Raw genomic sequence first — 8,965 nt, forward strand, 5'->3', positions numbered from 1 at the left:
GGCGGAACATACGGCTTTCTTCTTTGTGGCGGAGGTTGAGTTGGGTTTTGGACATTCTGGCTCCTCCAACTCAAGTTCGGATGCGGTGGCTCGTAGTAGGAGTTGTTCTGCCTATAGTGTTGAAAGGCAGCACAAGATTCAAAGGGACTAGGGCAGTTCTTCGAGACATGGCCCTCAACTCCACACCTTTCGCAGACGAAGGGACCGTCCTGCACAGCATTGACTTGGTACATCCCACCTTTAGATGCTCCCCCTAGCTCATATTTGTCGAATCTCGCAGAAGAGCCTCAAGTGCGGAACAGAGGAGGATTCAGCAGCTCTCCTCTAGTTCCCTCTCGAATTCCCATACTCGGCCTTGTGGGTAGCTAGATCGTCAATGATCTTCCACCCCTTGGTTGCTCCTAAATTTTCAAAATCTCCCATTGGTCTGCAGATCCAAAATGGCCCTCTGATCGTCGTACAACCCATTGTAGAAATGATTGCACAAACTCCACTTAGCAAACCCATGGTGCGGTATGGTTCGCACCAACTTCTTGAATCTGACCCATGCCTCATGGAAATTTTCATCTGGCCCTTGTTTAAAGCCCGTGATCTGAGCTCTAATGGCGATCGTCCTTGAAGCAGAAAAGTATTTCTTGTAGAACGCCAATGCCAATGTATTCCAGTCAGTGATCTCCAAAGCGGCTCGGTCCGATCTCTATACCATTCCCTTGCAAGATCGCGAAGGGAGAAGATAAACATAGTTTCCTTGATCCGGTCCTGGGTCACGCCACCGTGGGGGGGAATAGAGCGAGAGAGTCAATGAAGGTCTCCATATGTTTAGCCGCATCTTCATTTGCGCTCCCCGAATCGTTTCTCTCTACCATAGTGATGTAGGCAGGCTTTGGTTCGAACTTTCTGGCTTCTCCCGGTAGTTCGAATCCCTTATATAAGTTCGCGGCCGTCGGCTCAGAAAAACTAGCTATACTCGCTTCCTCGGCCATGACTGAAATTTCTGGAGAGGTAACTGTTTCAGCCGAAGAGGTGGGTGAAGACTGTTGGTCTTCCTCAAACAGATCGTGCTCGAGATAGCTTGACAGAGTATTCAGCTCTTCCTCTGTCGACAATATCCTTCGTGCTCGTCTCAACCCGCGCAAAGATTTCTCTATCTCAGAGTCAAATGGTAATAATTCTCCACCCTGTGACCTGCGCATAAGATGAAACTACAACAAGAATATAAGAAAAGTTTAAGGAACAAAAGTCCTTTAAACTGAGAAAGACTGAAAATAAAAACAACTAAAATTAGGACTATTACCTCCCCGGCAACGGCGCCAAAATTTGATACCCGTCGTTGTAGTATAGTGGTAAGTATTCCCGCCTGTCACGCGGGTGACCCGGGTTCGATCCCCGGCAACGGCGCCAAAATTTGATACCCGTCGCTGTGAGTACCAAAGATAATATTTATAATTCCTATTAAGACTAACCTAGGCTAGTGGTAACAGGGTCGATCCGCAAGGAGGCAGTTGTAAACTTTAGTTGTTCTATGATCAGTCAAAGGTAATCATTATGGGGTTGGTTGAATTGGTCTATAACTAATAACAATAAAAAGAAAATAAACTAAAGATGTGGATTAAACAGATAAAGGAAAGGTACTAGGATGGTCGGGTCATTACAGCTTCGGCGGCAGCAAACTAGGTCGGTCTGAATTAAACACAAGTAAGGCGGGAAATAAGAGGTCCTCTCGGTCCACTCCTAACAAATAGCATCTCTCGATCTCGCTATAGGTCCCTAATGTCACTAATACTAACTTTCGTCCTGAAAAGCGACTAATGGTCTAAACTATACCTATCTTTCGATCTTTAGCACAGTTTAGTCGAATTAATTGACGGTCAAATAACCTACCCTACCTTTCGGTCTAATGGGTCGGTCACAAAATAGGTATCTAACTGGTCGCATGCATTCGATTTGTTAAATACAAGTTTAAAAACAATTAAAACGAAGGGTAACCTTACAAGGTCAGTCGATCGACCAACAATGTCAGTCGATCGACTGACACGTGGGTTCAGTCCGTATCTAACCTATTGCCGCCTAGCCATAAATCGCCTACATCCTAGCACTATAGGTTTAGCTACTCATGACGAAGGTAAAAACAACAAATAAACTAAGACAATAGGGTACTGAATTCATGATTTGAAATAGATAGCAAATAACAATAACAATAATTGGCTTTGGGCACAAATCTAGCAATTCTAATACTAAGGAAAAAGCGAAACAAATAAATGGAATTAAAGCAGAATGATTACCGAGAATTTCAGAGGAAAGATTAAGAGCAAAGGCAGAAATCCAACGTTAAAGTCGATAACCCAAAACCCTAACTCGGAAATAAACTAGAACTAAAAGTACTGTATGTGATATGAAACTTGATGATAAAAACTGAAAGTTATGTTACGTTATATAGCCAATAAGCGCAACAACTATTTCCTAAAACCTAAACTTCACGGGCCTTGAGTTTCTCAATCTTTTAATTCCGTCTGGAATCGAAATCTGGTCGATCGACTACTCAGGCTGGTCGATCGACTGCTCCTCAACAACAGTAGCTTCTGGAACCCGATAGGTGGTCGATCGACTGATGTGGATGGTCGACCGACCGGATTAGCTGCTACTTGACTTCTTTATTCTACGTGGACTTGTCTTTTGGGCCTTGGATCGCGCACCAAGCTCGTTCCTTAAGCAACTCCTTTACGTCATTTGCAATGCAGCTTACTCGGGAACAGATTTGGCTTGATTTCCCGTCGAATTCTTCACATTTCTGCAATAAAGTACAAAATACGGAAGTAGACGGAAATAGGGGGAAATGTAGCATAAACTAAACAAATGAGCTCTGAAATGCGTGTAAAAGGAGATGTAAAACATCATATAAATGACACGCATCAGCTTCCTTGAGAGAGCTTGTATATTGATTGTCTTTAGTAGGGATTAGTTAACTTGAACGTGAGTTGTGAATCTTTTATCCTCTTGCAGTTGTTAGCAGTAGTTTGAGAACTTTTGTTATAATAATGAAGGTTACGGGGACGTAACCATGTTTAAGGAGGGTAGGATTGTAAAATCTTTGTACTTTCATGTGTGATTTCTCAGTTTGGCTATATTGGTTATGCGTTGTGTGGGTTATGTTGGAGTGTTACATGATGTGTTTCTGTTATGGTTAAACTTCGGGGACGAAGTTTATTTTAAGGAGGGTGGAATGTAATACTGCGTTTAATATTCAATTTGGTGGGTGCCTTACATACTTTTGTATATGCGTTTCATAATTCGTTTGCGTTGGTTGGTAGAGAGGGTAAACTTCGGGACGAAGTTTCTTTTAAGGAGGGTAGACTGTAATACCCGGTATTTTAATATGATATTATATTAGGCCGAGTTACCAGCTGGGTCGTGTAGTGTATTTGTGACTCGGGTAATTATGTGACTCGGGTTTTAATTAATCTAACTAGGCTAGGCCCGTATCGTCTTAATAGCACCTATCCTATATGTATAACCCATCTAACCAAACATTAATCTCCCTATCACCATATTCATTTTAACCATGAGAAAAGACAAAAAAGAGAGAAGAGGGAGCCGTGTGTGAAGGGAGCCGCGTGAGGAATTGCGAGGCGATTTCTCAGCCTATTCTCATCCTATTTCGTAAGTAGACTATCCTATTACCTCTTTATTCAATTATTAACATAATTATAGTAGTATTGGGATAATTTTCGTAACCCTAGAATTGGTTTGTGGGGTTTTGATTATAAATTGTATGAGATAAATGAATGGAATAATTACAGCAATTTACAGATTCGTTGGTCTGTGTTATTTGAGTGTTTTACCTGTCTTAAAGCCGTGGGATGCAAAAAGTTAAAGAAGAGACTCATGTTTATTCCAAGCCTAGTTTATGCCTGTGAAAATTGGTAGCATTTCACCCTGTAGTTTTTCCTGAAGAAATTATTTGTGAACATCTATCTAAAAAGTCCGCAAATCAGTAGAGGCTGAAAGATTACTTCTAAAACATAATTTAGATATTGAATTGGTGCTGGGTCTTTTTCATATATTTAATTTAAAGAGTTTAGATGAGTTAGGCGTTTGTTTTACTTAAGAATCATTTGTCAAACTCGTTTTATGAATCAATACTTTTTATGCGACGGTTTATGTCAGTTTTTGGAAATCAGTCTGAAAACCCTTGATAAGTTTGGAATTTGAGAAAAACACGTTAGATATAAATTGTAGCTAAGACGCATGGGGTTCCAATTCAATTGGCCTTGTATCAATTCGAATTTTCTGGAATTAGTTATTCATTTTATACCGAGTCTGCCATGAGCAGGAAAATCAGGAAAAGTCGTGTTTGTTCTTTAAATTGATATTCCTATTAAGTTATGATGAGTCTAGGTTATGTGCATGATTAATTGACTGAGTAGATGGTAATTATACATAATTATGTTATGTAGGTGATGGATAAGTGAAGGATCATAAGTGATTGCTTGTGTGTGCTTGGATTGCGAAAAGGTAGGGAAATACACTTGACTTATTATCGATGATGTTGAATTGTGTTGACTTGTTTGTGTTTTGTATGACCAAACTGTGAACGTTGACTTGCTTCGTGGCTGTTGATTTACGTTATGATTCATATCTTTGGAAGGTGATTGACTGAATTGATCGTATTGAGTATGTTATCACAACATTTGGTAACCGGCATGATTTTATGATTGATCAGTTCAAAGATATATATATTGTGTTGCATTAATTTCTTTTGAGCATTCATATGCATTGGAGATGGAGGATGTTGTGGTGATGTGGTGTGGTGAATATGATGTTGTGATAAGGCCCAGGCGGGTTCTGCAGGACTTGCCCTGGTGTCCTCAACAAGGAGTGGAGATCGGCTATGGTCGATATATAGTCTACCGGGGATCGGTATGGCTGGGTGTTCCGGGTTATGAGATATGAGTTGAGATGGAGATGGAGGTGACGGAGGAGCATGCATATCATATTTTGTTGTTTCATTGTATTCCCTACTCAACCTCGTGGTTGACCCCGTGTATTCGTGAACACACCGTGACGATCCAAATATTGGGAGCGGGCTTGACGGGTTTATGAGATAGGATGGGAGCTTGATGGGCGTGAGACACTGGATCAGAAGACTTAGTAGCTAGATCATCATTTAGAAGACTTTCACTTTCATTTATGTTAGTTCCTTGTAATTTGATGTAAAAGAGGTTTTGTAATAATTAAGTTAAAGTAATTATATATTTTGCCTTGGAGTTTAATTTGTTATTCACTACCTCGGGAAACCGAGATGGTAACAGTCCGGTTTATTAGGGAATGTCTTGCTAAAGGCTCATTCATAAATCGGGGTGTTACACTTTTATTATAAAATATTATAATAAAATACGGGGTGTTACAATCCAACCTTCTAAAAAGAAGTTTCATCCTCGAATATTGAAATTCAAAGATAAGACCAAAAGACGGTAAGAATTACAAGTGATCATCAATAAAGGTCATCTCGGAATCCTAACCGCTGCGCACTCTGATCCATATCCAAACTCAAACCAAAGAAAAGATCCTAGATCATCAATGGTATAACATCTCCATTCACTTTAAAAATATCAAAAGTCACATCAAACTCAAACCATCTAAGTCCATAAAGATCATTAAGCCAACATCTAGTCCTCATATTTCAAATACTCATCCAATTACCATTAACCATCACAACATATATGCCCTCTCAAAGCTGTGAACTCATTACTATTACCCAAAATCCACATAAGATTTAACAAATACTCCAATTCTAGTTTTCCATTCACCACAAGATCTGACATTAACCAAAACCCCAAACACATAATACTCTAAACCAATAGTATCTTTCGAATGAGAAAACTCTTCCATTCACAAGTACCATTAAAATTTATTGCTACTATAATTTCCTCAAAGTTGGTAGCGCTTACTTCCATTCACCACTCTTAAGCTCAAAAGGCTTAAATATAAAACCTCGTTAGTTCACGATATATATCTAGTATCCAAAGTCATCAATCTCAAACCTCAAACTCTTACTAAACTGTCAAAATCCTATCCAACCTCAATCTCACGAAAATTATTAGTCGCACACTCAAGAGCCTATCACTTCCTTTGAACACTTATGGTCATGACATTCCTAAGCACCCAAGGAACCATACACTTTTTGTTAAGCTAGTACCCATTGTACCACAACACACTTGCCATTGATAAAACATTTCCACCAAAGCATAATAATATCACCATACAACTCTCATCACTTGTGCTCATAAAGTCACCCAACTTATAACCTCAATTTGTAATTACAGTTTACTATCCATGAATATCATCTCAACATCACAAATCCACCACAAGATTGTATGAATCTATGTCCTTCAATTAATAACTCATACTCTTAATCAAACATTTTACCTCAGATAGAACACACAAACATCTATACACCCTCAGAGTAAAAACATCCTCAAACTTTCAGAGCTCAATATAACACTTTTAATACTGCTTCTCCAAAACTCTATATGTTATCCCAATTCAAACTCGCATACAGCTATGTTATTAAGTCCTCAACCTCAAATAACCAAACATCGATCTCGAAGTATCTAACATCGCTCGCCAAAGGATCCAAGTTTCACTACGAGATGATCACAAGTAGTTCTAAAGAGAAATTTTAAAAGTTTCCATATTACCATTAGAGAAGAAATAACACGCAAACAAAAGGAAACATTTTCGTGCAATAACAAAAGGCAAAGTACACATTCCTTTCGGGAGTAAAATCTTAGAGAGAAATCAATGTGAAAAGGGGTTATTACAAAAGTTCAAAGAAGGAGCTAGAGTTAAAATGAAGAACAAATCGAGAGGAACGATAGATAAAACAGACACAGGAAAAAGATAATTAGAAATTGTGGTCTGAAAGCTCAAATAGAAGAGGTATGGTTAACACGTGCAAGGATGACAAGAATAGACGACTCAAAAACATTTTATTTCCCGAAGACGATACCTTAACATGAGATAAATAAAGCACGATAACCAAGGTCTTACAAATATCGCACGATCATCATTTAAGGTAACTCCATCCCGTAACATCCTTTCATCATATTTTCATAATACCTCATAACCAACAAATCTGTATATACTCATCAACAAAACTCTATATAATTGCCCCTCAACAATCACTACATTCCTCAGATCATCGACTCTCAAGATCATCAATTCTCAAGACCTTCATCTCTCAAGTCCTTCAACTCTAAAAAACTCCATCTAATCACACTTAATGGATCAATCTATAGAATTCTCTATATCCTCAAAATATGCACACCACGATACATTATAATCATCGTCAACATGTCTGTTCACTAAGTTAATGCTAGAACACTATAACATTAACACCTCACAAGTCCGTAAATTATAATCCACCTCTCTCAAACAATCCTTTAAAACGTAATACTAGTAAATAACTCCTCAACGGATAAATCATAAATTCCTCTATAACTCACTCATTGCCGTTAACGATCCTTACTCCTCAAATATGATATTCCAATTAAAGACGAGCAAAGTCTCTTAAATTCCCAACGTGCTCAATCTAAACTCCACGATAACAATAAATTCATTTTCAACATTCTACTCTCGATCCATAAATAACTCACATAAATTTTCCAATAACACAAGGCAAAGATCCAATAATTCTAACCATTAAGAGCATAAACCACGATATTCCAAATAATACCATAAGATAAATCTACTCATTGTGTCTCTCACTTCTCGCGAAACCATGAAACCACAATCATACATCTTATTCCACAAATCATCACCCTCTATTATCAATAAGGATTTTCTCAAGGACATAAAAGAACATAACGCCTATAATCCCAAAGAAAACATCGTCATAACAACTTCTATTCCCAAAGCAAACTTCATCTCAAAGAACCTCGATCCCAAAGTAAGCTTCATCTCCAAACCTCTAATCCCTAAGAAAACTTCATCTCAAACCCTCTAATCCCAAAGTAAACGTTTCCATTACCAAACTCGTAATAACAAACTATCTTTTCTTTCATACTTGAACATCTCAACCTGCCACTCAATCCTAACTTGATGCCTCAAGAAACCACAAGGCAAACAACCTCGAAATCACCTCAAACAAGGACAACACCACCAAAATGATCCAAAAGGATGAAAGTACGATAAGAGTAAAGCTTGGGTTATCAAGGAATAAAATTTTTGACCGACATATAACCAAAATCCACGACACGTAACATGCAAAGAAAATTTTCAAAATTGACCATTTTTAAAATCAACAATGCATGCTTGAAAATGTCATGCAAGAACAAAACATTTTATACAATTAATGACGAAACAAAACATCAAGTCATAAACAAGACAATACATAAACTATACATTTAATATAATTAATAATGATAAACATTAAGACATAAACAAACAAATACATGAATAAAACATGTAATACAATAAATAACAATATAAAATATTAAGGCACAAACAAGCATGTGCTTAAACAAACAAATACATGAATAAACATGTAATACAAGTAAATAACGATGTGAAACATTACGACATAAATAAGCAAGTTCATAAAGAACACATGTAACATAATTATTAACGATACGAAACATTAAGGTATAAATAAACATGTGCGTAAACAACACATGTAACACAATTAATAATTATACGAAACATTAACGCATAAACAAACAAGTCCTTAATTGTTTCTACCCCATTTACTCTCACTCATTTACTAAGTCAATTTATTTTAGTCATTAACTAAGCGAGAGTTGGGAGCGTGTTCGCTCTGATACCAACTGTAACAACCCGGATTATAAAACAAAGGAAAAACTTATATTAAATGAATTATCAGAGTATAACAATGATAAAAGGGTCAGGGTGGCGGAAACACCTGACCAATCCGGTTCGCTACTAAACCAAAACCAAACTAATACAT

General features: G+C 37.7%; 2 non-coding genes across 2 annotated transcripts; both read left to right on the top strand.

Moving 5' to 3' along the window:
• The first annotated feature begins 500 nt into the window (after positions 1 to 500).
• On the top strand, positions 501 to 607 carry LOC141603859 (small nucleolar RNA R71). Its single transcript, XR_012525702.1, has one exon. It is a non-coding gene; the product is annotated as a small nucleolar RNA R71 (small nucleolar RNA).
• A 719-nt stretch (positions 608 to 1,326) lies between these two features.
• Positions 1,327 to 1,398, top strand: TRNAD-GUC (transfer RNA aspartic acid (anticodon GUC)). The gene has a single exon. It is a non-coding gene; the product is annotated as a tRNA-Asp (tRNA).
• Positions 1,399 to 8,965: the final 7,567 nt, after the last annotated feature.

The sequence above is a fragment of the Silene latifolia genome, chromosome 9, assembly GCF_048544455.1.
Source record: "Silene latifolia isolate original U9 population chromosome 9, ASM4854445v1, whole genome shotgun sequence".
NCBI classification, from domain to species: domain Eukaryota; kingdom Viridiplantae; phylum Streptophyta; class Magnoliopsida; order Caryophyllales; family Caryophyllaceae; genus Silene; species Silene latifolia.